This window comes from Amblyomma americanum, chromosome 8 (genome assembly GCF_052857255.1).
Source record: "Amblyomma americanum isolate KBUSLIRL-KWMA chromosome 8, ASM5285725v1, whole genome shotgun sequence".
NCBI classification, from domain to species: domain Eukaryota; kingdom Metazoa; phylum Arthropoda; class Arachnida; order Ixodida; family Ixodidae; genus Amblyomma; species Amblyomma americanum.
The window spans coordinates 141036799-141064582 of NC_135504.1; positions in this window are offsets into that span (position 1 = coordinate 141036799).

Here is a 27784-nt window from a genome sequence, read left to right on the forward strand (position 1 = left end):
CGCACTTGAAACACACCTCGGTGGAGAAACTCCGCGTTGGAGAAAGTCCGCGTTGGAGAAGGTCCGCGTTGGAGAAAGTCCGCGTTGGAGAAAGTCCGCGTTGGAGAAACTCCGCGTTGAAGAAAGTCCGCGTTGGAGAAAGTCCGCGCTGGAGAAACTCCGCGTTGTATAAACTCCGCGATGAAGAAAGTCCGCGACGGACAAACTCCGCGATGGAGAAACTCCGCGTTGGAGAAAAGTCCGCTCTGGAGAAACTCTACGCTGGAGAAACTCCGCGATGGAGACACTCCGCGCTGGAGAAACTCCGCGCTGGAGAAACTCCGTGTTGGGGAAACTTCGCGTTGGAGAAACGGTGCGTTGGAGAAGCTCCGCGTGGGAGAAACTCCGCGCTTGAAACACACCACGGTGGAGAAACTCCGCGTCGGAGAAAGTCCGCGTTGGAGAAGGTCCGCGCTGGAGAAAGTCCGCGTTGGAGAAAGACCGCGCTGGAGAAACTCCGCGTTGTATAAACTCCGAGCTGGAGAAACTCCGCGATGAAGAAAATCCGCGACGGACAAACTCCGCGATGGAGAAACTCCGCGTTAGAGAAAAGTCCGCTCTGGAGAAACTCTACGCTGGAGAAACTCCGCGCTGGAGCAACTCCGCGTTGGAGAAACTCCGCGCTGGAGAAACTCCGTGCTGCATAAAATCTGCGCTGGAGAAACTCCGGGCTGGAGAAACTCCGCGCTGGAGAAACTCCGTGCTGGACAAACTCCGCGCTGGAGAAACTTCGCGTTGGAGAAACTGCGCGTTGGAGAAACTCCGCGTTGGAGAAAGTCCGCGTTGGAGAAATTCCGCGTTGGAGAGAGTCTGCGATGGAGAAATTCCGCGCTGGAGAAACTCCGCGTTTGAGAAACTCCGAACTCTAGAAACTCCGCGATGGAGACACTCCGCGCTGGAGAAACTCCGCGTTGGAGAAAGTCCGCGTTGGAGAAGATCCGCGCTGGAGAAAGTCCGCGTTGGAGAAAGTCTGCGTTGGAGAAACTCCGCGTTGAAGAAAGTCCGCGTTGGAGAAAGTCCGCGCTGGAGAAACTCCGCGTTGTATAAACTCCGCGATGAAGAAAGTCCGCGACGGACAAACTCCGCGATGGAGAAACTCCGCGTTGGAGAAAAGACCGCTCTGGAGAAATTCTACACTGGAGAAACTCCGCGCTGTAGCAACTCCGCGTTGGAGAAACTCCGCGCTGGAGAAACTCCGTGCTGGACAAACTCTGCGCTGGAGAAACTCCGCGCTGGAGATTCTCCGCGGTGGAGAAACTCCGCGCTGGAGAAACTCCGTGTTGGAGAAACTCTGTGTTGGAGAAATTCCGCCTTGGAGAAACTTCGCTTTGAAGAAACGGCGCGTTGGAGAAACTCCGCGTTAGAGAAACTCCGCGCTTGAAACACACCGCGCTGGAGAAACTCCGCGTTAGAGAAAGTCCGCGTCGGAGAAGGTCCGCGTTGGAGAAAGTCCGCGTTGGAGAAAATCCGTGTTGTAGAAACTCCGCCTTGGAGAAACTTCGCGTTGAAGAAACGGCGCGTTGGAAAAACTCCGCGTTCGAGAAACTCCGCGCTTGAAACACACCGCGCTGGAGAAACTCCGCGTTGGAGAAAGTGCGCGTCGGAGAAGATCCGCGTTGGAGAAACTCCGTGTTGTAGAAACTCCGCTTTGGAGAAACTTCGCGTTGAAGAAACGGCGCGTTGGAGATTCTCCGCGTTGGAGAAACTCCGCACTTGAAACACACCTCGGTGGAGAAACTCCGCGTTGGAGAAAGTCCGCGTTGGAGAAGGTCCGCGTTGGAGAAAGTCCGCGTTGGAGAAAGTCCGCGTTGGAGAAACTCCGCGTTGAAGAAAGTCCGCGTTGGAGAAAGTCCGCGCTGGAGAAACTCCGCGTTGTATAAACTCCGCGATGAAGAAAGTCCGCGACGGACAAACTCCGCGATGGAGAAACTCCGCGTTGGAGAAAAGTCCGCTCTGGAGAAACTCTACGCTGGAGAAACTCCGCGATGGAGACACTCCGCGCTGGAGAAACTCCGCGCTGGAGAAACTCCGTGTTGGGGAAACTTCGCGTTGGAGAAACGGTGCGTTGGAGAAGCTCCGCGTGGGAGAAACTCCGCGCTTGAAACACACCACGGTGGAGAAACTCCGCGTCGGAGAAAGTCCGCGTTGGAGAAGGTCCGCGCTGGAGAAAGTCCGCGTTGGAGAAAGACCGCGCTGGAGAAACTCCGCGTTGTATAAACTCCGAGCTGGAGAAACTCCGCGATGAAGAAAATCCGCGACGGACAAACTCCGCGATGGAGAAACTCCGCGTTAGAGAAAAGTCCGCTCTGGAGAAACTCTACGCTGGAGAAACTCCGCGCTGGAGCAACTCCGCGTTGGAGAAACTCCGCGCTGGAGAAACTCCGTGCTGCATAAAATCTGCGCTGGAGAAACTCCGGGCTGGAGAAACTCCGCGCTGGAGAAACTCCGTGCTGGACAAACTCCGCGCTGGAGAAACTTCGCGTTGGAGAAACTGCGCGTTGGAGAAACTCCGCGTTGGAGAAAGTCCGCGTTGGAGAAATTCCGCGTTGGAGAGAGTCTGCGATGGAGAAATTCCGCGCTGGAGAAACTCCGCGTTTGAGAAACTCCGAACTCTAGAAACTCCGCGATGGAGACACTCCGCGCTGGAGAAACTCCGCGTTGGAGAAAGTCCGCGTTGGAGAAGATCCGCGTTGGAGAAAGTCCGCGTTGGAGAAAGTCTGCGTTGGAGAAACTCCGCGTTGAAGAAAGTCCGCGTTGGAGAAAGTCCGCGCTGGAGAAACTCCGCGTTGTATAAACTCCGCGATGAAGAAAGTCCGCGACGGACAAACTCCGCGATGGAGAAACTCCGCGTTGGAGAAAAGACCGCTCTGGAGAAATTCTACACTGGAGAAACTCCGCGCTGTAGCAACTCCGCGTTGGAGAAACTCCGCGCTGGAGAAACTCCGTGCTGGACAAACTCTGCGCTGGAGAAACTCCGTGTTGGAGAAACTCCGCGCTGGAGAAACTTCGCGTTGGAGAAACTGCGCGTTGGAGAAACTTCGCTTTGAAGAAACGGCGCGTTGGAGAAACTCCGCGTTAGAGAAACTCCGCGCTTGAAACACACCGCGCTTGAGAAACTCCGCGTTGGAGAAAGTCCGCGTTGGAGAAGGTCCGCGTTGGAGAAAGTCCACGTTGGAGAAAGTCCGCGTTGGAGAAACTCCGCGTTCAAGAAAGTCCGCGTTGGAGAAAGTCCGCGCTGGAGAAACTCCGCGTTGTATAAACTCCGCGCTGGAGAAACTCCGCGATGGAGAACCTCCGCGACGGACAAACTCCGCGATGGAGAAACTCCGCGTTGGAGAAAAGTGCGCTCTGGAGAAACTCTACGCTGAAGAAACTCCGCGCTAGAGCAACTCCGCGTTCGAGAAACTCCGCGCTGGAGAAACTCCGTGCTGCATAAAATCTGCGCTGGAGAAACTCCGGGCTGGAGAAACTCCGTGTTGGAGAAACTCCGCGCTGGAGAAACTTCGCGTTGGAGAAACTGCGCGTTGGAGAAACTCCGCGTTGGAGAAACTCCGCGTTGGAGAAAGTCCGCGTTGGAGAAAGTCCGCGTTGGAGAGTGTCCGCGATGGAGAAACTCCGCGCTGGAGAAACTCCGTGGTGGGGAAACTTAGCGTAGGAGAAACGGCGCGTTGGAGAAGCTCCGCGTTGGAGAAAAAACCGGGCTTGAAACACACCGCGCTGGAGAAACTCCGCGTAGGAGAAAGTCCGCGTTGGAGAAGGTCCGCGTTGGAGAAAGTCCGCGTTGGAGAAAGTCCGCGCTGGAGAAACTGCGCGTTGGAGAAACTGCGCGTTGGAGAAACTCCGCGTTGGAGAAACTCTGCGTTGGAGAAAGTCCGCGTTGGAGAAAGTCCGCGTTGGTGAGAGTCCGCGATGTAGAAACTCCGCGCTGGAGAAACTACGCGTTTGAGAAACTCCGAACTGGAGAAACTCCGCGATGGAGACAATCCGCGCTGGAGAAACTCCGCACTGAAGAACCTCCGTGTAGGAGAAACTCCGTGTTGGAGAAACTCCGCGTTGGAGAAACTCCGCGTTGGAGAAACTCCGCTTTGGAGAAAGTCCGCGTTGGAGAAAGTCCGCGTTGGAGAGTCCGCGATGGAGAAACTCCGCGCTGGAGAAAAATCGGGCTGGAGAAAATTCGTGTTGGAGAAACTCCGCGTTGGAGCAACTCCGCGCTGGAGAAACTCCGTGCTGGACAAACTCCGCGCTGGAGAAACTCCGTGTTGGAGAAACTCCGCGCTGGAGAAACTTCGCGTTGGAGAAACTGGGCGTTGGAGAAACTTCGCTTTGAAGAAACGGCGCGTTGGAGAAACTCCGCGTTAGAGAAACTCCGCGCTTGAAACACACCGCGCTGGAGAAACTCCGCGTTGGAGAAAGTCCGCGTCGGAGAAGGTCCGCGTTGGAGAAAGTCCGCGTTGGAGAAAATCCGTGATGTAGAAACTCCGCCTTGGAGAAACTTCGCGTTGAAGAAACGGCGCGTTGGAGATACTCCGCGTTGGAGAAACTACGCGCTTGAAACACCGCGCTGGAGAAACTCCGCGTTGGAGAAAGTCCGCGTTGGAGAAGGTCCGCGTTGGAGAAAGTCCGCGTTGGAGAAAGTCCGCGTTGGAGAAACTCCGCGCTGAAGAAAGTCCGCGCTGGAGAAACTCCGCGTTGTATAAACTCCGCGCTGGAGAAACTCCGCGATGGAGAACCTCCGCGACGGACAAACTCCGCTATGGAGAAACTCCGCGTTGGAGAAAAGTCAGCTCTGGAGAAACTCTACGCTGAAGAAACTCCGCGCTAGAGCAACTCCGCGTTTGAGAAACTCCGCGCTGGAGAAACTCCGTGCTGCATAAAATCTGCGCTGGAGAAACTCCGGGCTGGAGAAACTCCGTGTTGGAGAAACACTGCGCTGGAGAAACTTCGCGTTGGAGAAACTGCGCGTTGGAGAAACTCCGCGTTGGAGAAAGTCCGCGTTGGAGAAAGTCCGCGTTGGAGAGTGTCCGCGATGGAGAAACTCCGCGCTGGAGAAACTCCGTGGTAGGGAAACTTCGCGTAGGAGAAACGGCGCGTTGGAGAAGCTCCGCGTTGGAGAAACTCCGCGCTTGAAACACACCACGGTGGAGAAACTCCGCGTTGGAGAAAGTCCGCGTTGGAGAAGGTCCGCGTTGGAGAAAGTCCGCGTTGGAGAAAGTCCGCGCTGGAGAAACTCCGCGTTGTATAAACTCCGCGCTGGAGAAACTCCGCGATGAAGAAAATCTGCGCTGGAGAAACTCCGGGCTGGAGAAACTCCGTGCTGGACAAACTCCGCGCTGGAGAAACTTCGCGTTGGAGAAACTGCGCGTTGGAGAAACTCCGCGTTGGAGAAACTCCGCGTTGGAGAAAGTCCGCGTTGGAGAAATTCCGCGTTGGAGAGAGTCTGCGATGGAGAAATTCCGCGCTGGAGAAACTCCGCGTTTGAGAAACTCCGAACTCTAGAAACTCCGCGATGGAGACACTCCGCGCTGGAGAAACTCCGCGTTGGAGAAAGTCCGCTTTGGAGAAGATCCGCGTTGGAGAAAGTCCGCGTTGGAGAAAGTCCGCGTTGGAGAAACTCCGCGTTGAAGAAAGTCCGCGTTGGAGAAAGTCCGCGCTGGAGAAACTCCGCGTTGTATAAACTCCGCGATGAAGAAAGTCCGCGACGGACAAACTCCGCGATGGAGAAACTCCGCGTTGGAGAAAAGACCGCTCTGGAGAAACTCTACACTGGAGAAACTCCGCGCTGTAGCAACTCCGCGTTGGAGAAACTCTACGCTGGAGAAACTCCGCGCTGGAGCAACTCCGCGTTGGAGAAACTCCGCGCTGGAGAAACTCCGTGCTGCATAAAATCTGCGCTGGAGAAACTCCGGGCTGGAGAAACTCCGCGCTGGAGAAACTCCGTGCTGGACAAACTCCGCGCTGGAGAAACTTCGCGTTGGAGAAACTGCGCGTTGGAGAAACTCCGCGTTGGAGAAAGTCCGCGTTGGAGAAATTCCGCGTTGGAGAGAGTCTGCGATGGAGAAATTCCGCGCTGGAGAAACTCCGCGTTTGAGAAACTCCGAACTCTAGAAACTCCGCGATGGAGACACTCCGCGCTGGAGAAACTCCGCGTTGGAGAAAGTCCGCGTTGGAGAAGATCCGCGTTGGAGAAAGTCCGCGTTGGAAAAGTCCGCGTTGGAGAAACTCCGCGTTGAAGAAAGTCCGCGTTGGAGAAAGTCCGCGCTGGAGAAACTCCGCGTTGTATAAACTCCGCGATGAAGAAAGTCCGCGACGGACAAACTCCGCGATGGAGAAACTCCGCGTTGGAGAAAAGACCGCTCTGGAGAAATTCTACACTGGAGAAACTCCGCGCTGTAGCAACTCCGCGTTGGAGAAACTCCGCGCTGGAGAAACTCCGTGCTGGACAAACTCTGCGCTGGAGAAACTCCGTGTTGGAGAAACTCCGCGCTGGAGAAACTTCGCGTTGGAGAAACTGCGCGTTGGAGAAACTTCGCTTTGAAGAAACGGCGCGTTGGAGAAACTCCGCGTTAGAGAAACTCCGCGCTTGAAACACACCGCGCTGGAGAAACTCCGCGTTGGAGAAAGTCCGCGTTGGAGAAGGTCCGCGTTGGAGAAAGTCCACGTTGGAGAAAGTCCGCGTTGGAGAAACTCCGCGTTCAAGAAAGTCCGCGTTGGAGAAAGTCCGCGCTGGAGAAACTCCGCGTTGTATAAACTCCGCGCTGGAGAAACTCCGCGATGGAGAACCTCCGCGACGGACAAACTCCGCGATGGAGAAACTCCGCGTTGGAGAAAAGTCCGCTCTGGAGAAACTCTACGCTGAAGAAACTCCGCGCTAGAGCAACTCCGCGTTCGAGAAACTCCGCACTGGAGAAACTCCGTGCTGCATAAAATCTGCGCTGGAGAAACTCCGGGCTGGAGAAACTCCGTGTTGGAGAAACTCCGCGCTGGAGAAACTTCGCGTTGGAGAAACTGCGCGTTGGAGAAACTCCGCGTTGGAGAAACTCCGCGTTGGAGAAAGTCCGCGTTGGAGAAAGTCCGCGTTGGAGAGTGTCCGCGATGGAGAAACTCCGCGCTGGAGAAACTCCGTGGTGGGGAAACTTAGCGTAGGAGAAACGGCGCGTTGGAGAAGCTCCGCGTTGGAGAAACACCGCGCTTGAAACACACCGCGCTGGAGAAACTCCGCGTAGGAGAAAGTCCGCGTTGGAGAAGGTCCGCGTTGGAGAAAGTCCGCGTTGGAGAAAGTCCGCGCTGGAGAAACTGCGCGTTGGAGAAACTGCGCGTTGGAGAAACTCCGCGTTGGAGAAACTCTGCGTTGGAGAAAGTCGGCGTTGGAGAAAGTCCGCGTTGGTGAGAGTCCGCGATGTAGAAACTCCGCGCTGGAGAAACTACGCGTTTGAGAAACTCCGAACTGGAGAAACTCCGCGATGGAGACAATCCGCGCTGGAGAAACTCCGCACTGAAGAAACTCCGTGTAGGAGAAACTCCGTGTTGGAGAAACTCCGCGTTGGAGAAACTCCGCTTTGGAGAAAGTCCGCGTTGGAGAAAGTCCGCGTTGGAGAGTCCGCGATGGAGAAACTCCGCGCTGGAGAAAAATCGGGCTGGAGAAAATCCGTGTTGGAGAAACTCCGCGTTGGAGCAACTCCGCGCTGGAGAAACTCCGTGCTGGACAAACTCCGCGCTGGAGAAACTCCGTGTTGGAGAAACTCTGCGCTGGAGAAACTTCGCGTTGGAGAAACTGCGCGTTGGAGAAACTTCGCTTTGAAGAAACGGCGCGTTGGAGAAACTCCGCGTTAGAGAAACTCCGCGCTTGAAACACACCGCGCTGGAGAAACTCCGCGTTGGAGAAAGTCCGCGTCGGAGAAGGTCCGCGTTGGAGAAAGTCCGCGTTGGAGAAAATCCGTGATGTAGAAACTCCGCCTTGGAGAAACTTCGCGTTGAAGAAACGGCGCGTTGGAGATACTCCGCGTTGGAGAAACTACGCGCTTGAAACACCGCGCTGGAGAAACTCCGCGTTGGAGAAAGTCCGCGTTGGAGAAGGTCCGCGTTGGAGAAAGTCCGCGTTGGAGAAAGTCCGCGTTGGAGAAACTCCGCGTTGAAGAAAGTCCGCGCTGGAGAAACTCCGCGTTGTATAAACTCCGCGCTGGAGAAACTCCGCGATGGAGAACCTCAGCGACGGACAAACTCCGCGATGGAGAAACTCCGCGTTGGAGAAAAGTCAGCTCTGGAGAAACTCTACGCTGAAGAAACTCCGCGCTAGAGCAACTCCGCGTTCGAGAAACTCCGCGCTGGAGAAACTCCGTGCTGCATAAAACCTGCGCTGGAGAAACTCCGGGCTGGAGAAACTCCGTGTTGGAGAAACTCCGCGCTGGAGAAACTTCGCGTTGGAGAAACTGCGCGTTGGAGAAACTCCGCGTTGGAGAAAGTCCGCGTTGGAGAAAGTCCGCGTTGGAGAGTGTCCGCGATGGAGAAACTCCGCGCTGGAGAAACTCCGTGGTAGGGAAACTTCGCGTAGGAGAAACGGCGCGTTGGAGAAGCTCCGCGTTGGAGAAACTCCGCGCTTGAAACACACCACGGTGGAGAAACTCCGCGTTGGAGAAAGTCCGCGTTGGAGAAGGTCCGCGCTGGAGAAAGTCCGCGTTGGAGAAAGTCCGCGCTGGAGAAACTCCGCGTTGTATAAACTCCGCGCTGGAGAAACTCCGCGATGAAGAAAATCTGCGCTGGAGAAACTCCGGGCTGGAGAAACTCCGCGCTGGAGAAACTCCGTGCTGGACAAACTCCGCGCTGGACAAACTTCGCGTTGGAGAAACTGCGCGTTGGAGAAACTCCGCGTTGGAGAAACTCCGCGTTGGAGAAAGTCCGCGTTGGAGAAATTCCGCGTTGGAGAGAGTCTGCGATGGAGAAATTCCGCGCTGGAGATACTCCGCGTTTGAGAAACTCCGAACTCTAGAAACTCCGCGATGGAGACACTCCGCGCTGGAGAAACTCCGCGTTGGAGAAAGTCCGCTTTGGAGAAGATCCGCGTTGGAGAAAGTCCGCGTTGGAGAAAGTCCGCGTTGGAGAAACTCCGCGTTGAAGATAGTCCGCGTTGGAGAAAGTCCGCGCTGGAGAAACTCCGCGTTGTATAAACTCCGCGATGAAGAAAGTCCGCGACGGACAAACTCCGCGATGGAGAAACTCCGCGTTGGAGAAAAGACCGCTCTGGAGAAACTCTACACTGGAGAAACTCCGCGCTGTAGCAACTCCGCGTTGGAGAAACTCCGCGCTGGAGAAACTCCGTGTTGGAGAAACTCCGCGCTGGAGAAACTTCGCGTTGGAGAAACTGCGCGTTGGAGAAACTTCGCTTTGAAGAAACGGCGCGTTGGAGAAACTCCGCGTTAGAGAATCTCCGCGCTTGAAACACACCGCGCTGGAGAAACTCCGCGTTGGAGAAAGCCCGCGTCGGAGAAGGTCCGCGTTGGAGAAAGTCCGCGTTGGAGAAAATCCGTGATGTAGAAACTCCGCCTTGGAGAAACTTCGCGTTGAAGAAACGGCGCGTTGGAGATACTCCGCGTTGGAGAAACTACGCGCTTGAAACACACCGCGGTGGAGAAACTCCGCGTTGGAGAAAGTCCGTGTTGGAGAAGGTCCGCGTTGGAGAAAGTCCGCGTTGGAGAAAGTCCGCGTTGGAGAAACTCCGCGTTGAAGAAAGTCCGCGTTGGAGAAAGTCCGCGCTGGAGAAACTGCGCGTTGGAGAAACTGCGCGTTGGAGAAACTCCGCGTTGGAGAAACTCTGCGTTGGAGAAAGTCCGCGTTGGAGAAAGTCCGCGTTGGTGAGAGTCCGCGATGGAGAAACTCCGCGCTGGAGAAACTACGCGTTTGAGAAACTCCGAACTGGAGAAACTCCGCGATGGAGACAATCCGCGCTGGAGAAACTCCGCGCTGAAGAAACTCCGTGTAGGAGAAACTCCGTGTTGGAGAAACTCCGCGTTGGAGAAACTCCGCTTTGGAGAAAGTCCGCGTTGGAGAGTCCGCGATGGAGAAACTCCGCGCTGGAGAAACATCGGGCTGGAGAAACTCCGTGTTGGAGAAACTCCGCGTTTGAGAAACTCCGAACTGGAGAAGCTCCGCGCTGGAGATTCTCCGCGGTGGAGAAACTCCGCGCTGGAGAAACTTCGTGTTGGAGAAACTCTGTGTTGGAGAAATTCCGCCTTGGAGAAACTTCTCTTTGAAGAAACGGCGCGTTGGAGAAACTCCGCGTTAGAGAAACTCCGCGCTTGAAACACACCGCGCTGGAGAAACTCCGCGTTAGTGAAAGTCCGCGTCGGAGAAGGTCCGCGTTGGAGAAAGTCCGCGTTGGAGAAAATCCGTGTTGTAGAAACTCCGCCTTGGAGAAACTTCGCGTTGAAGAAACGGCGCGTTGGAAAAACTCCGCGTTCGAGAAACTCCGCGCTAGAAACACACCGCGCTGGAGAAACTCCGCGTTGGAGAAAGTCCGCGTCGGAGAAGGTCCGCGTTGGAGAAACTCCGCGTTGGAGAAACTCCGTGTTGTAGAAACTCCGCTTTGGAGAAACTTCGCGTTGAAGAAACGGCGCGTTGGAGATTCTCCGCGTTGGAGAAACTCCGCACTTGAAACACACCTCGCTGGAGAAACTCCGCGTTGGAGAAAGTCCGCGTTGGAGAAGGTCCGCGTTGGAGAAAGTCCGCGTTGGAGAAAGTCCGCGTTGGAGAAACTCCGCGTTGAAGAAAGTCCGCGTTGGAGAAAATCCGCGCTGGAGAAACTCCGCGTTGTATAAACTCCGCGATGAAGAAAGTCCGCGACGGACAAACTCCGCGATGGAGAAACTCCGCGTTGGAGAAAAGTCCGCTGTGGAGAAACTCTACGCTGGAGAAACTCCGCGATGGAGACACTCCGCGCTGGAGAAACTCCGCGCTGGAGAAACTCCGTGTTGGGGAAACTTCGCGTTGGAGAAACGGTGCGTTGGAGAAGCTCCGCGTTGGAGAAACTCCGCGCTTGAAACACACCACGGTGGAGAAACTCCGCGTTGGAGAAAGTCCGCGTTGGAGAAGGTCCGCGCTGGAGCAAGTCCGCGTTGGAGAAAGTCCGCGCTGGAGAAACTCCGCGTTGTATAAACTCCGCGCTGGAGAAACTCCGCGATGAAGAAAATCCGCGACGGACAAACTCCACGATGGAGAAACTCCGCGTTGGAGAAAAGTCCGCTCTGGAGAAACTCTACGCTGGAGAAACTCCGCGCTGGAGCAACTCCGCGTTGGAGAAACTCCGCGCTGGAGAAACTCCGTGCTGCATAAAATCTGCGCTGGAGAAACTCCCGGCTGGAGAAACTCCGCGCTGGAGAAACTCCGTGCTGGACAAACTCCGCGCTGGAGAAACTTCGCGTTGGAGAAACTTCGCGTTGGAGAAACTCCGCGTTGGAGAAACTCCGCGTTGGAGAAAGTCCGCGTTGGAGAAAGTCCGCGTTGGAGAAATTCCGCGTTGGAGAAAATCCGTGATGTAGAAACTCCGCCTTGGAGAAACTTCGCGTTGAAGAAACGGCGCGTTGGAGATACTCCGCGTTGGAGAAACTACGCGCTTGAAACACCGCGCTGGAGAAACTCCGCGTTGGAGAAAGTCCGCGTTGGAGAAGGTCCGCGTTGGAGAAAGTCCGCGTTGGAGAAAGTCCGCGTTGGAGAAACTCCGCGTTGAAGAAAGTCCGCGCTGGAGAAACTCCGCGTTGTATAAACTCCGCGCTGGAGAAACTCCGCGATGGAGAACCTCCGCGACGGACAAACTCCGCGATGGAGAAACTCCGCGTTGGAGAAAAGTCAGCTCTGGAGAAACTCTACGCTGAAGAAACTCCGCGCTAGAGCAACTCCGCGTTCGAGAAACTCCGCGCTGGAGAAACTCCGTGCTGCATAAAATCTGCGCTGGAGAAACTCCGGGCTGGAGAAACTCCGTGTTGGAGAAACTCCGCGCTGGAGAAACTTCGCGTTGGAGAAACTGCGCGTTGGAGAAACTCCGCGTTGGAGAAAGTCCGCGTTGGAGAAAGTCCGCGTTGGAGAGTGTCCGCGATGGAGAAACTCCGCGCTGGAGAAACTCCGTGGTAGGGAAACTTCGCGTAGGAGAAACGGCGCGTTGGAGAAGCTCCGCGTTGGAGAAACTCCGCGCTTGAAACACACCACGGTGGAGAAACTCCGCGTTGGAGAAAGTCCGCGTTGGAGAAGGTCCGCGTTGGAGAAAGTCCGCGTTGGAGAAAGTCCGCGCTGGAGAAACTCCGCGTTGTATAAACTCCGCGCTGGAGAAACTCCGCGATGAAGAAAATCTGCGCTGGAGAAACTCCGGGCTGGAGAAACTCCGCGCTGGAGAAACTCCGTGCTGGACAAACTCCGCGCTGGACAAACTTCGCGTTGGAGAAACTGCGCGTTGGAGAAACTCCGCGTTGGAGAAACTCCGCGTTGGAGAAAGTCCGCGTTGGAGAAATTCCGCGTTGGAGAGAGTCTGCGATGGAGAAATTCCGCGCTGGAGAAACTCCGCGTTTGAGAAACTCCGAACTCTAGAAACTCCGCGATGGAGACACTCCGCGCTGGAGAAACTCCGCGTTGGAGAAAGTCCGCTTTGGAGAAGATCCGCGTTGGAGAAAGTCCGCGTTGGAGAAAGTCCGCGTTGGAGAAACTCCGCGTTGAAGATAGTCCGCGTTGGAGAAAGTCCGCGCTGGAGAAACTCCGCGTTGTATAAACTCCGCGATGAAGAAAGTCCGCGACGGACAAACTCCGCGATGGAGAAACTCCGCGTTGGAGAAAAGACCGCTCTGGAGAAACTCTACACTGGAGAAACTCCGCGCTGTAGCAACTCCGCGTTGGAGAAACTCCGCGCTGGAGAAACTCCGTGTTGGAGAAACTCCGCGCTGGAGAAACTTCGCGTTGGAGAAACTGCGCGTTGGAGAAACTTCGCTTTGAAGAAACGGCGCGTTGGAGAAACTCCGCGTTAGAGAAACTCCGCGCTTGAAACACACCGCGCTGGAGAAACTCCGCGTTGGAGAAAGCCCGCGTCGGAGAAGGTCCGCGTTGGAGAAAGTCCGCGTTGGAGAAAATCCGTGATGTAGAAACTCCGCCTTGGAGAAACTTCGCGTTGAAGAAACGGCGCGTTGGAGATACTCCGCGTTGGAGAAACTACGCGCTTGAAACACACCGCGGTGGAGAAACTCCGCGTTGGAGAAAGTCCGTGTTGGAGAAGGTCCGCGTTGGAGAAAGTCCGCGTTGGAGAAAGTCCGCGTTGGAGAAACTCCGCGTTGAAGAAAGTCCGCGTTGGAGAAAGTCCGCGCTGGAGAAACTGCGCGTTGGAGAAACTGCGCGTTGGAGAAACTCCGCGTTGGAGAAACTCTGCGTTGGAGAAAGTCCGCTTTGGAGAAAGTCCGCGTTGGTGAGAGTCCGCGATGGAGAAACTCCGCGCTGGAGAAACTACGCGTTTGAGAAACTCCGAACTGGAGAAACTCCGCGATGGAGACAATCCGCGCTGGAGAAACTCCGCGCTGAAGAAACTCCGTGTAGGAGAAACTCCGTGTTGGAGAAACTCCGCGTTGGAGAAACTCCGCTTTGGAGAAAGTCCGCGTTGGAGAAAGTCCGCGTTGGAGAGTCCGCGATGGAGAAACTCCGCGCTGGAGAAACATCGGGCTGGAGAAACTCCGTGTTGGAGAAACTCCGCGTTTGAGAAACTCCGAACTGGAGAAGCTCCGCGCTGGAGATTCTCTGCGGTGGAGAAACTCCGCGCTGGAGAAACTCCGTGTTGGAGAAACTCTGTGTTGGAGAAATTCCGCCTTGGAGAAACTTCTCTTTGAAGAAACGGCGCGTTGGAGAAACTCCGCGTTAGAGAAACTCCGCGCTTGAAACACACCGCGCTGGAGAAACTCCGCGTTAGTGAAAGTCCGCGTCGGAGAAGGTCCGCGTTGGAGAAAGTCCGCGTTGGAGAAAATCCGTGTTGTAGAAACTCCGCCTTGGAGAAACTTCGCGTTGAAGAAACGGCGCGTTGGAAAAACTCCGCGTTCGAGAAACTCCGCGCTAGAAACACACCGCGCTGGAGAAACTCCGCGTTGGAGAAAGTCCGCGTCGGAGAAGGTCCGCGTTGGAGAAACTCTGCGTTGGAGAAACTCCGTGTTGTAGAAACTCCGCTTTGGAGAAACTTCGCGTTGAAGAAACGGCGCGTTGGAGATTCTCCGCGTTGGAGAAACTCCGCACTTGAAACACACCTCGCTGGAGAAACTCCGCGTTGGAGAAAGTCCGCGTTGGAGAAGGTCCGCGTTGGAGAAAGTCCGCGTTGGAGAAAGTCCGCGTTGGAGAAACTCCGCGTTGAAGAAAGTCCGCGTTGGAGAAAATCCGCGCTGGAGAAACTCCGCGTTGTATAAACTCCGCGATGAAGAAAGTCCGCGACGGACAAACTCCGCGATGGAGAAACTCCGCGTTGGAGAAAAGTCCGCTGTGGAGAAACTCTACGCTGGAGAAACTCCGCGATGGAGACACTCCGCGCTGGAGAAACTCCGCGCTGGAGAAACTCCGTGTTGGGGAAACTTCGCGTTGGAGAAACGGTGTGTTGGAGAAGCTCCGCGTTGGAGAAACTCCGCGCTTGAAACACACCACGGTGGAGAAACTCCGCGTTGGAGAAAGTCCGCGTTGGAGAAGGTCCGCGCTGGAGAAAGTCCGCGTTGGAGAAAGTCCGCGCTGGAGAAACTCCGCGTTGTATAAACTCCGCGCTGGAGAAACTCCGCGATGAAGAAAATCCGCGACGGACAAACTCCACGATGGAGAAACTCCGCGTTGGAGAAAAGTCCGCTCTGGAGAAACTCTACGCTGGAGAAACTCCGCGCTGGAGCAACTCCGCGTTGGAGAAACTCCGCGCTGGAGAAACTCCGTGCTGCATAAAATCTGCGCTGGAGAAACTCCGGGCTGGAGAAACTCCGCGCTGGAGAAACTCCGTGCTGGACAAACTCCGCGCTGGAGAAACTTCGCGTTGGAGAAACTTCGCGTTGGAGAAACTCCGCGTTGGAGAAACTCCGCGTTGGAGAAAGTCCGCGTTGGAGAAAGTCCGCGTTGGAGAAATTCCGCGTTGGAGAGAGTCTGCGATGGAGAAATTCCGCGCTGGAGAAACTCCGCGTTTGAGAAACTCCGAACTCTAGAAACTCCGCGATGGAGACACTCCGCGCTGGAGGAACTCCGCGTTGGAGAAAGTCCGCGTTGGAGAAGATCCGCGTTGGAGAAAGTCCGCGTTGGAGAAAGTCCGCGTTGGAGAAACTCCGCGTTTAAGAAAGTCCGCGTTGGAGAAAGTCCGCGCTGGAGAAACTCCGCGTTGTATAAACTCCGCGATGAAGAAAGTCCGCGACGGACAAACTCCGCGATGGAGAAACTCCGCGTTGGAGAAAAGACCGCTCTGGAGAAATTCTACCCTGGAGAAACTCCGCGCTGTAGCAACTCCGCGTTGGAGAAACTCCGCGCTGGAGAAACTCCGTGCTGGACAAACTCCGCGCTGGAGAAACTCCGTGTTGGAGAAACTCCGCGCTGGAGAAACTTCGCGTTGGAGAAACTGCGCGTTGGAGAAACTTCGCTTTGAAGAAACGGCGCGGTTGAGAAACTCCGCGTTAGAGAAACTCCGCGCTTGAAACACACCGCGCTGGAGAAACTCCGCGTTGGAGAAAGTCCGCGTTGGAGAAGGTCCGCGTTGGAGAAAGTCCACGTTGGAGAAAGTCCGCGTTGGAGAAACTCCGCGTTCAAGAAAGTCCGCGTTGGAGAAAGTCCGCGCTTGAGAAACTCCGCGTTGTATAAACTCCGCGCTGGAGAAACTCCGCGATGGAGAACCTCCGCGACAGACAAACTCCGCGATGGAGAATCTCCGCGTTGGAGAAAAGTCCGCTCTGGAGAAACTCTACGCTGAAGAAACTCCGCGCTAGAGAAACTCCGTGCTGCATAAAATCTGCGCTGGAGAAACTCCGGGCTGGAGAAACTCCGTGTTGGAGAAACTCCGCGCTGGAGAAACTTCGCGTTGGAGAAACTGCGCGTTGGAGAAACTCCGCGTTGGAGAAACTCCGCGTTGGAGAAAGTCCGCGTTGGAGAAAGTCCGCGTTGGAGAGTGTCCGCGATGGAGAAACTCCGCGCTGGAGAAACTCCGTGGTGGGGAAACTTCGCGTAGGAGAAACGGCGCGTTGGAGAAGCTCCGCGTTGGAGAAACACCGCGCTTGAAACACACCGCGCTGGAGAAACTCCGCGTAGGAGAAAGTCCGCGTTGGAGAAGGTCCGCGTTGGAGAAAGTCCGCGTTGGAGAAAGTCCGCGCTGGAGAAACTGCGCGTTGGAGAAACTGCGCGTTGGAGAAACTCCGCGTTGGAGAAACTCTGCGTTGGAGAAAGTCCGCGTTGGAGAAAGTCCGCGTTGGTGAGAGTCCGCGATGGAGAAACTCCGCGCTGGAGAAACTACGCGTTTGAGAAACTCCGAACTGGAGAAACTCCGCGATGGAGACAATCCGCGCTGGAGAAACTCCGCGCTGAAGAAACTCCGTGTAGGAGAAACTCCGTGTTGGAGAAACTCCGCGTTGGAGAAACTCCGCTTTGGAGAAAGTCCGCGTTGGAGAAAGTCCGCGTTGGAGAGTCCGCGATGGAGAAACTCCGCGCTGGAGAAAAATCGGGCTGGAGAAACTCCGTGTTGGAGAAACTCCGCGTTTGAGAAACTCCGAACTGGAGAAGCTCCGCGCTGGAGATTCTCCGCGGTGGAGAAACTCCGCGCTGGAGAAAGTCCGCGTTGGAGAAATTCCGCGTTGGAGAGAGTCTGCGATGGAGAAATTCCGCGCTGGAGAAACTCCGCGTTTGAGAAACTCCGAACTCTAGAAACTCCGCGATGGAGACACTCCGCGCTGGAGAAACTCCGCGTTGGAGAAAGTCCGCTTTGGAGAAGATCCGCGTTGGAGAAAGTCCGCGTTGGAGAAAGTCCGCGTCGGAGAAGGTCCGCGTTGGAGAAACTCCGCGTTGGAGAAACTCCGTGTTGTAGAAACTCCGCTTTGGAGAAACTTCGCATTGAAGAAACGGCGCGTTGGAGATTCTCCGCGTTGGAGAAACTCCGCACTTGAAACACACCTCGCTGGAGAAACTCCGCGTTGGAGAAAGTCCGCGTTGGAGAAGGTCCGCGTTGGAGAAAGTCCGCGTTGGAGAAAGTCCGCGTTGGAGAAACTCCGCGTTGAAGAAAGTCCGCGTTGGAGAAAGTCCGCGCTGGAGAAACTCCGCGTTGTATAAACTCCGCGATGAAGAAAGTCCGCGACGGACAAACTCCGCGATGGAGAATCTCCGCGTTGGAGAAAAGTCCGCTCTGGAGAAACTCTACGCTGGAGAAACTCCGCGATGGAGACACTCCGCGCTTGAGAAACTCCGCGCTGGAGAAACTCCGCGCTGGAGAAACTCCGTGTTGGGGAAACTTCGCGTTGGAGAAACGGTGCGTTGGAGAAGCTCCGCGTTGGAGAAACTCCGCGCTTGAAACACACCACGGTGGAGAAACTCCGCGTTGGAGAAGGTCCGCGCTGGAGAAAGTCCGCGTTGGAGAAAGACCGCGCTGGAGAAACTCCGAACTGGAGAAACTCCGTGTTGGAGAAACTCTGTGTTGGAGAAATTCCGCCTTGGGGAAACTTCGCTTTGAAGAAACGGCGCGTTGGAGAAACTCCGCGTTAGAGAAACTCCGCGCTTGAAACACACCGCGCTGGAGAAACTCCGCGTTAGAGAAAGTCCGCGTCGGAGAAGGTCCGCGTTGGAGAAAGTCCGCGTTGGAGAGTGTCCGCGATGGAGAAACTCCGCGCTGGAGAAACTCCGTGGTGGGGAAACTTCGCGTAGGAGAAACGGCGCGTTGGAGAAGCTCCGCGTTGGAGAAACACCGCGCTTGAAACACACCGCGCTGGAGAAACTCCGCGTAGGAGAAAGTCCGCGTTGGAGAAGTTCCGCGTTGGAGAAAGTCCGCGTTGGAGAAAGTCCGCGCTGGAGAAACTGCGCGTTGGAGAAACTGCGCGTTTGAGAAACTCCGCGTTGGAGAAACTCTGCGTTGGAGAAAGTCCGCGTTGGAGAAAGTCCGCGTTGGTGAGAGTCCGCGATGGAGAAACTCCGCGCTGGAGAAACTACGCGTTTGAGAAACTCCGAACTGGAGAAACTCCGCGATGGAGACAATCCGCGCTGGAGAAACTCCGCGCTGAAGAAACTCCGTGTAGGAGAAACTCCGTGTTGGAGAAACTCCGCGTAGGAGAAACTCCGAACTGGAGAAGCTCCGCGCTGGAGATTCTCAGCGGTGGAGAAACTCCGCGCTGGAGAAAGTCCGCGTTGGAGAAATTCCGCGTTGGAGAGAGTCTGCGATGGAGAAATTCCGCGCTGGAGAAACTCCGCGTTTGAGAAACTCCGAACTCTAGAAACTCCGCGATGGAGACACTCCGCGCTGGAGAAACTCCGCGTTGGAGAAAGTCCGCTTTGGAGAAGATCCGCGTTGGAGAAAGTCCGCGTTGGAGAAAGTCCGCGTTGGAGAAACTCCGCGTTGAAGAAAGTCCGCGTTGGAGAAAGTCCGCGCTGGAGAAACTCCGCGTTGTATAAACTCCGCGATGAAGAAAGTCCGCGACGGACAAACTCCGCGATGGAGAAACTCCGCGTTGGAGAAAAGACCGCTCTGGAGAAACTCTACACTGGAGAAACTCCGCGCTGTAGCAACTCCGCGTTGGAGAAACTCCGCGCTGGAGAAACTCCGTGCTGGACAAACTCCGCGCTGGAGAAACTCCGTGTTGGAGAAACTCCGCGCTGGAGAAACTTCGCTTTGAAGAAACGGCGCGTTGGAGAAACTCCGCGTTAGAGAAACTCCGCGCTTGAAACACACCGCGCTGGAGAAACTCCGCGTTGGAGAAAGTCCGCGTCGGAGAAGGTCCGCGTTGGAGAAAGTCCGCGTTGGAGAAAATCCGTGATGTAGAAACTCCGCCTTGGAGAAACTTCGCGTTGAAGAAACGGCGCGTTGGAGATACTCCGCGTTGGAGAAACTACGCGCTTGAAACACACCGCGCTGGAGAAACTCCGCGTTGGAGAAAGTCCGCGTTGGAGAAGGTCCGCGTTGGAGAAAGTCCGCGTTGGAGAAAGTCCGCGTTGGAGAAACTCCGCGTTGAATAAAGTCCGCGTTGGAGAAAGTCCGCGCTGGAGAAACTGCGCGTTGGAGAAACTGCGCGTTGGAGAAACTCCGCGTTGGAGAAACTCTGCGTTGGAGAAAGTCCGCGTTGGAGAAAGTCCGCGTTGGTGAGAGTCCGCGATGGAGAAACTCCGCGCTGGAGAAACTACGCGTTTGAGAAACTCCGAACTGGAGAAACTCCGCGATGGAGACAATCCGCGCTGGATGAACTCCGCGCTGAAGAAACTCCGTGTAGGAGAAACTCCGTGTTGGAGAAACTCCGCGTTGGAGAAACTCCGCTTTGGAGAAAGTCCGCGTTGGAGAAAGTCCGCGTTGGAGAGTCCGCGATGGAGAAACTCCGCGCTGGAGAAAAATCGGGCTGGAGAAACTCCGTGTTGGAGAAACTCCGCGTTTGAGAAACTCCGAACTGGAGAAGCTCCGCGCTGGAGATTCTCCGCGGTGGAGAAACTCCGCGCTGGAGAAACTCCGTGTTGGAGAAACTCTGTGTTGGAGAAATTCCGCCTTGGAGAAACTTCGCTTTGAAGAAACGGCGCGTTGGAGAAACTCCGCATTAGAGAAAGTCCGCGTCGGAGAAGGTCCGCGTTGGAGAAAGTCCGCGTTGGAGAGTGTCCGCGATGGAGAAACTCCGCGCTGGAGAAACTCCGTGGTGGGGAAACTTCGCGTAGGAGAAACGGCGCGTTGGAGAAGCTCCGCGTTGGAGAAACACCGCGCTTGAAACACACCGCGCTGGAGAAACTCCGCGTAGGAGAAAGTCCGCGTTGGAGAAGTTCCGCGTTGGAGAAAGTCCGCGTTGGAGAAAGTCCGCGCTGGAGAAACTGCGCGTTGGAGAAACTGCGCGTTTGAGAAACTCCGCGTTGGAGAAACTCTGCGTTGGAGAAAGTCCGCGTTGGAGAAAGTCCGCGTTGGTGAGAGTCCGCGATGGAGAAACTCCGCGCTGGAGAAACTACGCGTTTGAGAAACTCCGAACTGGAGAAACTCCGCGATGGAGACAATCCGCGCTGGAGAAACTCCGCGCTGAAGAAACTCCGTGTAGGAGAAACTCCGTGTTGGAGAAACTCCGCGTTGGAGAAACTCCGCTTTGGAGAAAGTCCGCGTTTTAGAAAGTCCGCGTTGGAGAGTCCGCGATGGAGAAACTCCGCGCTGGAGAAAAATCGGGCTGGAGAAACTCCGTGTTGGAGAAACTCCGCGTTTGAGAAACTCCGAACTGGAGAAGCTCCGCGCTGGAGATTCTCAGCGGTGGAGAAACTCCGCGCTGGAGAAAGTCCGCGTTGGAGAAATTCCGCGTTGGAGAGAGTCTGCGATGGAGATATTCCGCGCTGGAGAAACTCCGCGTTTGAGAAACTTCGAACTCTAGAAACTCCGCGATGGAGACACTCCGCGCTGGAGAAACTCCGCGTTGGAGAAAGTCCGCTTTGGAGAAGATCCGCGTTGGAGAAAGTCCGCGTTGGAGAAAGTCCGCGTTGGAGAAACTCCGCGTTGAAGAAAGTCCGCGTTGGAGAAAGTCCGCGCTGGAGAAACTCCGCGTTGTATAAACTCCGCGATGAAGAAAGTCCGCGACGGACAAACTCCGCGATGGAGAAACTCCGCGTTGGAGAAAAGACCGCTCTGGAGAAACTCTACACTGGAGAAACTCCGCGCTGTAGCAACTCCGCGTTGGAGAAACTCCGCGCTGGAGAAACTCCGTGCTGGACAAACTCCGCGCTGGAGAAGCTCCGTGTTGGAGAAACTCCGCGCTGGAGAAACTTCGCGTTGGAGAAACTGCGCGTTGGAGAAACTTCGCTTTGAAGAAACGGCGCGTTGGAGAAACTCCGCGTTAGAGAAACTCCGCGCTTGAAACACACCGCGCTGGAGAAACTCCGCGTTGGAGAAAGTCCGCGTCGGAGAAGGTCCGCGTTGGAGAAAGTCCGCGTTGGAGAAAATCCGTGATGTAGAAACTCCGCCTTGGAGAAACTTCGCGTTGAAGAAACGGCGCGTTGGAGATACTCCGCGTTGGAGAAACTACGCGCTTGAAACACACCGCGCTGGAGAAACTCCGCGTTGGAGAAAGTCCGCGTTGGAGAAGGTCCGCGTTGGAGAAAGTCCGCGTTGGAGAAAGTCCGCGTTGGAGAAACTCCGCGTTGAATAAAGTCCGCGTTGGAGAAAGTCCGCGCTGGAGAAACTGCGCGTTGGAGAAACTGCGCGTTGGAGAAACTCCGCGTTGGAGAAACTCTGCGTTGGAGAAAGTCCGCGTTGGAGAAAGTCCGCGTTGGTGAGAGTCCGCGATGGAGAAACTCCGCGCTGGAGAAACTACGCGTTTGAGAAACTCCGAACTGGAGAAACTCCGCGATGGAGACAATCCGCGCTGGATGAACTCCGCGCTGAAGAAACTCCGTGTAGGAGAAACTCCGTGTTGGAGAAACTCCGCGTTGGAGAAACTCCGCTTTGGAGAAAGTCCGCGTTGGAGAAAGTCCGCGTTGGAGAGTCCGCGATGGAGAAACTCCGCGCTGGAGAAAAATCGGGCTGGAGAAACTCCGTGTTGGAGAAACTCCGCGTTTGAGAAACTCCGAACTGGAGAAGCTCCGCGCTGGAGATTCTCCGCGGTGGAGAAACTCCGCGCTGGAGAAACTCCGTGTTGGAGAAACTCTGTGTTGGAGAAATTCCGCCTTGGAGAAACTTCGCTTTGAAGAAACGGCGCGTTTGAGAAACTCCGCATTAGAGAAAGTCCGCGTCGGAGAAGGTCCGCGTTGGAGAAAGTCCGCGTTGGAGAGTGTCCGCGATGGAGAAACTCCGCGCTGGAGAAACTCCGTGGTGGGGAAACTTCGCGTAGGAGAAACGGCGCGTTGGAGAAGCTCCGCGTTGGAGAAACACCGCGCTTGAAACACACCGCGCTGGAGAAACTCCGCGTAGGAGAAAGTCCGCGTTGGAGAAGTTCCGCGTTGGAGAAAGTCCGCGTTGGAGACAGTCCGCGCTGGAGAAACTGCGCGTTGGAGAAACTGCGCGTTTGAGAAACTCCGCGTTGGAGAAACTCTGCGTTGGAGAAAGTCCGCGTTGGAGAAAGTCCGCGTTGGTGAGAGTCCGCGATGGAGAAACTCCGCGCTGGAGAAACTACGCGTTTGAGAAACTCCGAACTGGAGAAACTCCGCGATGGAGACAATCCGCGCTGGAGAAACTCCGCGCTGAAGAAACTCCGTGTAGGAGAAACTCCGTGTTGGAGAAACTCCGCGTTGGAGAAACTCCGCTTTGGAGAAAGTCCGCGTTGGAGAAAGTCCGCGTTGGAGAGTCCGCGATGGAGAAACTCCGCGCTGGAGAAAAATCGGGCTGGAGAAACTCCGTGTTGGAGAAACTCCGCGTTTGAGAAACTCCGAACTGGAGAAGCTCCGCGCTGGAGATTCTCAGCGGTGGAGAAACTCCGCGCTGGAGAAAGTCCGCGTTGGAGAAATTCCGCGTTGGAGAGAGTCTGCGATGGAGAAATTCCGCGCTGGAGAAATTCCGCGTTTGAGAAACTTCGAACTCTAGAAACTCCGCGATGGAGACACTCCGCGCTGGAGAAACTCCGCGTTGGAGAAAGTCCGCTTTGGAGAAGATCCGAGTTGGAGAAAGTCCGCGTTGGAGAAAGTCCGCGTTGGAGAAACTCCGCGTTGAAGAAAGTCCGCGTTGGAGAAAGTCCGCGCTGGAGAAACTCCGCGTTGTATAAACTCCGCGATGAAGAAAGTCCGCGACGGACAAACTCCGCGATGGAGAAACTCCGCGTTGGAGAAAAGACCGCTCTGGAGAAACTCTACACTGGAGAAACTCCGCGCTGTAGCAACTCCGCGTTGGAGAAACTCCGCGCTGGAGAAACTCCGTGCTGGACAAACTCCGCGCTGGAGAAACTCCGTGTTGGAGAAACTCCGCGCTGGAGAAACTTCGCGTTGGAGAAACTGCGCGTTGGAGAAACTTCGCTTTGAAGAAACGGCGCGTTGGAGAAACTCCGCGTTAGAGAAACTCCGCGCTTGAAACACACCGCGCTGGAGAAACTCCGCGTTGGAGAAAGTCCGCGTCGGAGAAGGTCCGCGTTGGAGAAAGTCCGCGTTGGAGAAAATCCGTGATGTAGAAACTCCGCCTTGGAGAAACTTCGCGTTGAAGAAACGGCGCGTTGGAGATACTCCGCGTTGGAGAAACTACGCGCTTGAAACACACCGCGCTGGAGAAACTCCGCGTTGGAGAAAGTCCGCGTTGGAGAAGGTCCGCGTTGGAGAAAGTCCGCGTTGGAGAAAGTCCGCGTTGGAGAAACTCCGCGTTGAATAAAGTCCGCGTTGGAGAAAGTCCGCGCTGGAGAAACTGCGCGTTGGAGAAACTGCGCGTTGGAGAAACTCCGCGTTGGAGAAACTCTGCGTTGGAGAAAGTCCGCGTTGGAGAAAGTCCGCGTTGGTGAGAGTCCGCGATGGAGAAACTCCGCGCTGGAGAAACTACGCGTTTGAGAAACTCCGAACTGGAGAAACTCCGCGATGGAGACAATCCGCGCTGGATGAACTCCGCGCTGAAGAAACTCCGTGTAGGAGAAACTCCGTGTTGGAGAAACTCCGCGTTGGAGAAACTCCGCTTTGGAGAAAGTCCGCGTTGGAGAAAGTCCGCGTTGGAGAGTCCGCGATGGAGAAACTCCGCGCTGGAGAAAAATCGGGCTGGAGAAACTCCGTGTTGGAGAAACTCCGCGTTTGAGAAACTCCGAACTGGAGAAGCTCCGCGCTGGAGATTCTCCGCGGTGGAGAAACTCCGCGCTGGAGAAACTCCGTGTTGGAGAAACTCTGCGTTAGAGAAATTCCGCCTTGGAGAAACTTCGCTTTGAAGAAACGGCGCGTTGGAGAAACTCCGCGTTGGAGAAACTCCGCGCTTGAAACACACCGCGCTGGAGAAACTCCGCGTTAGAGAAAGTCCGCGTCGGAGAAGGTCCGCGTTGGAGAAAGTCCGCGTTGGAGAAAATCCGTGTTGTAGAAACTCCGCCTTGGAGAAACTTCGCGTTGAAGAAACGGCGCGTTGGAAAAACTCCGCGTTCGAGAAACTCCGCGCTTGAAACACACCGCGCTGGAGAAACTCCGCGTTGGAGAAAGTGCGCGTCGGAGAAGATCCGCGTTGGAGAAACTCCGCGTTGGAGAAACTCCGTGTTGTAGAAACTCCGCTTTGGAGAAACTTCGCGTTGAAGAAACGGCGCGTTGGAGATTCTCCGCGTTGGAGAAACTCCGCACTTGAAACACACCTCGCTGGAGAAACTCCGCGTTGGAGAAAGTCCGCGTTGGAGAAGGTCCGCGTTGGAGAAAGTCCGCGTTGGAGAAAGTCCGCGTTGGAGAAACTCCGCGTTGAAGAAAGTCCGCGTTGGAGAAAGTCCGCGCTGGAGAAACTCCGCGTTGTATAAACTCCGCGATGAAGAAAGTCCGCGACGGACAAACTCCGCGATGGAGAAACTCCGCGTTGGAGAAAAGTCCGCTCTGGAGAAACTCTACGCTGGAGAAACTCCGCGATGGAGACACTCCGCGCTGGAGAAACTCCGCGCTGGAGAAACTCCGCGCTGGAGAAACTCCGTGTTGGGGAAACTTCGCGTTGGAGAAACGGTGCGTTGGAGAAGCTCCGCGTGGGAGAAACTCCGCGCTTGAAACACACCACGGTGGAGAAACTCCGCGTCGGAGAAAGTCCGCGTTGGAGAAGGTCCGCGCTGGAGAAAGTCCGCGTTGGAGAAAGACCGCGCTGGAGAAACTCCGCGTTGTATAAACTCCGAGCTGGAGAAACTCCGCGATGAAGAAAATCCGCGACGGACAAACTCCGCGATGGAGAAACTCCGCGTTGGAGAAAAGTCCGCTCTGGAGAAACTCTACGCTGGAGAAACTCCGCGCTGGAGCAACTCCGCGTTGGAGAAACTCCGCGCTGGAGAAACTCCGTGCTGCATAAAATCTGCGCTGGAGAAACTCCGGGCTGGAGAAACTCCGCGCTGGAGAAACTCCGTGCTGGACAAACTCCGCGCTGGAGAAACTTCGCGTTGGAGAAACTGCGCGTTGGAGAAACTCCGCGTTGGAGAAAGTCCGCGTTGGAGAAATTCCGCGTTGGAGAGAGTCTACGATGGAGAAATTCCGCGCTGGAGAAACTCCGCGTTTGAGAAACTCCGAACTCTAGAAACTCCGCGATGGAGACACTCCGCGCTGGAGAAACTCCGCGTTGGAGAAAGTCCGCGTTGGAGAAGATCCGCGTTGGAGAAAGTCCGCGTTGGAGAAAGTCCGCGTTGGAGAAACTCCGCGTTGAAGAAAGTCCGCGTTGGAGAAAGTCCGCGCTGGAGAAACTCCGCGTTGTATAAACTCCGCGATGAAGAAAGTCCGCGACGGACAAACTCCGCGATGGAGAAACTCCGCGTTGGAGAAAAGACCGCTCTGGAGAAATTCTACACTGGAGAAACTCCGCGCTGTAGCAACTCCGCGTTGGAGAAACTCCGCGCTGGAGAAACTCCGTGCTGGACAAACTCTGCGCTGGAGAAACTCCGTGTTGGAGAAACTCCGCGCTGGAGAAACTTCGCGTTGGAGAAACTGCGCGTTGGAGAAACTTCGCTTTGAAGAAACGGCGCGTTGGAGAAACTCCGCTTTAGAGAAACTCCGCGCTTGAAACACACCGCGCTGGAGAAACTCCGCGTTGGAGAAAGTCCGCGTTGGAGAAGGTCCGCGTTGAAGAAAGTCCACGTTGGAGAAAGTCCGCGTGGGAGAAACTCCGCGTTCAAGAAAGTCCGCGTTGGAGAAAGTCCGCGCTGGAGAAACTCCGCGTTGTATAAACTCCGCGCTGGAGAAACTCCGCGATGGAGAACCTCCGCGACGGACAAACTCCGCGATGGAGAAACTCCGCGTTGGAGAAAAGTCCGCTCTGGAGAAACTCCGTGCTGCATAAAATCTGCGCTGGAGAAACTCCGGGCTGGAGAAACTCCGTGTTGGAGAAACTCCGCGCTGGAGAAACTTCGCGTTGGAGAAACTGCGCGTTGGAGAAACTCCGCGTTGGAGAAACTCCGCGTTGGAGAAAGTCCGCGTTGGAGAAAGTCCGCGTTGGAGAGTGTCCGCGATGGAGAAACTCCGCGCTGGAGAAACTCCGTGGTGGGGAAACTTAGCGTAGGAGAAACAGCGCGTTGGAGAAGCTCCGCGTTGGAGAAACACCGCGCTTGAAACACACCGCGCTGGAGAAACTCCGCGTAGGAGAAAGTCCGCGTTGGAGAAGGTCCGCGTTGGAGAAAGTCCGCGTTGGAGAAAGTCCGCGCTGGAGAAACTGCGCGTTGGAGAAACTGCGCGTTGGAGAAACTCCGCGTTGGAGAAACTCTGCGTTGGAGAAAGTCCGCGTTGGAGAAAGTCCGCGTTGGTGAGAGTCCGCGATGTAGAAACTCCGCGCTGGAGAAACTACGCGTTTGAGAAACTCCGAACTGGAGAAACTCCGCGATGGAGACAATCCGCGCTGGAGAAACTCCGCACTGAAGAAACTCCGTGTAGGAGAAACTCCGTGTTGGAGAAACTCCGCGTTGGAGAAACTCCGCTTTGGAGAAAGTCCGCGTTGGAGAAAGTCCGCGTTGGAGAGTCCGCGATGGAGAAACTCCGCGCTGGAGAAAAATCGGGCTGGAGAAAATCCGTGTTGGAGAAACACCGCGTTTGAGAAACTCCGAACTGGAGAAGCTCCGCGCTGGAGATTCTCCGCGGTGGAGAAACTCCGCGCTGGAGAAACTCCGTGTTGGAGAAACTCTGTGTTGGAGAAATTCCGCCTAGGAGAAACTTCGCTTTGAAGAAACGGCGCGTTGGAGAAACTCCGCGTTAGAGAAACTCCGCGCTTGAAACACACCGCGCTGGAGAAACTCAGCGTTAGAGAAAGTCCGCGTCGGAGAAGGTCCGCGTTGGAGAAAGTCCGCGTTGGAGAGTGTCCGCGATGGAGAAACTCCGCGCTGGAGAAACTCCGTGGTGGGGAAACTTAGCGTAGGAGAAACGGCGCGTTGGAGAAGCTCCGCGTTGGAGAAACACCGCGCTTGAAACACACCGCGCTGGAGAAACTCCGCGTAGGAGAAAGTCCGCGTTGGAGAAGGTCCGCGTTGGAGAAAGTCCGCGTTGGAGAAAGTCCGCGCTGGAGAAACTGCGCGTTGGAGAAACTGCGCGTTGGAGAAACTCCGCGTTGGAGAAACTCTGCGTTGGAGAAAGTCCGCGTTGGAGAAAGTCCGCGTTGGTGAGAGTCCGCGATGTAGAAACTCCGCGCTGGAGAAACTACGCGTTTGAGAAACTCCGAACTGGAGAAACTCCGCGATGGAGACAATCCGCGCTGGAGAAACTCCGCACTGAAGAAAGTCCGTGTAGGAGAAACTCCGTGTTGGAGAAACTCCGCGTTGGAGAAACTCCGCTTTGGAGAAAGTCCGCGTTGGAGAAAGTCCGCGTTGGAGAGTCCGCGATGGAGAAACTCCGCGCTGGAGAAAAATCGGGCTGGAGAAAATCCGTGTTGGAGAAACTCCGCGTTTGAGAAACTCCGAACTGGAGAAGCTCCGCACTGGAGATTCTCCGCGGTGGAGAAATTCCGCGCTGGAGAAACTCCGTGTTGGAGAAACTCTGTGTTGGA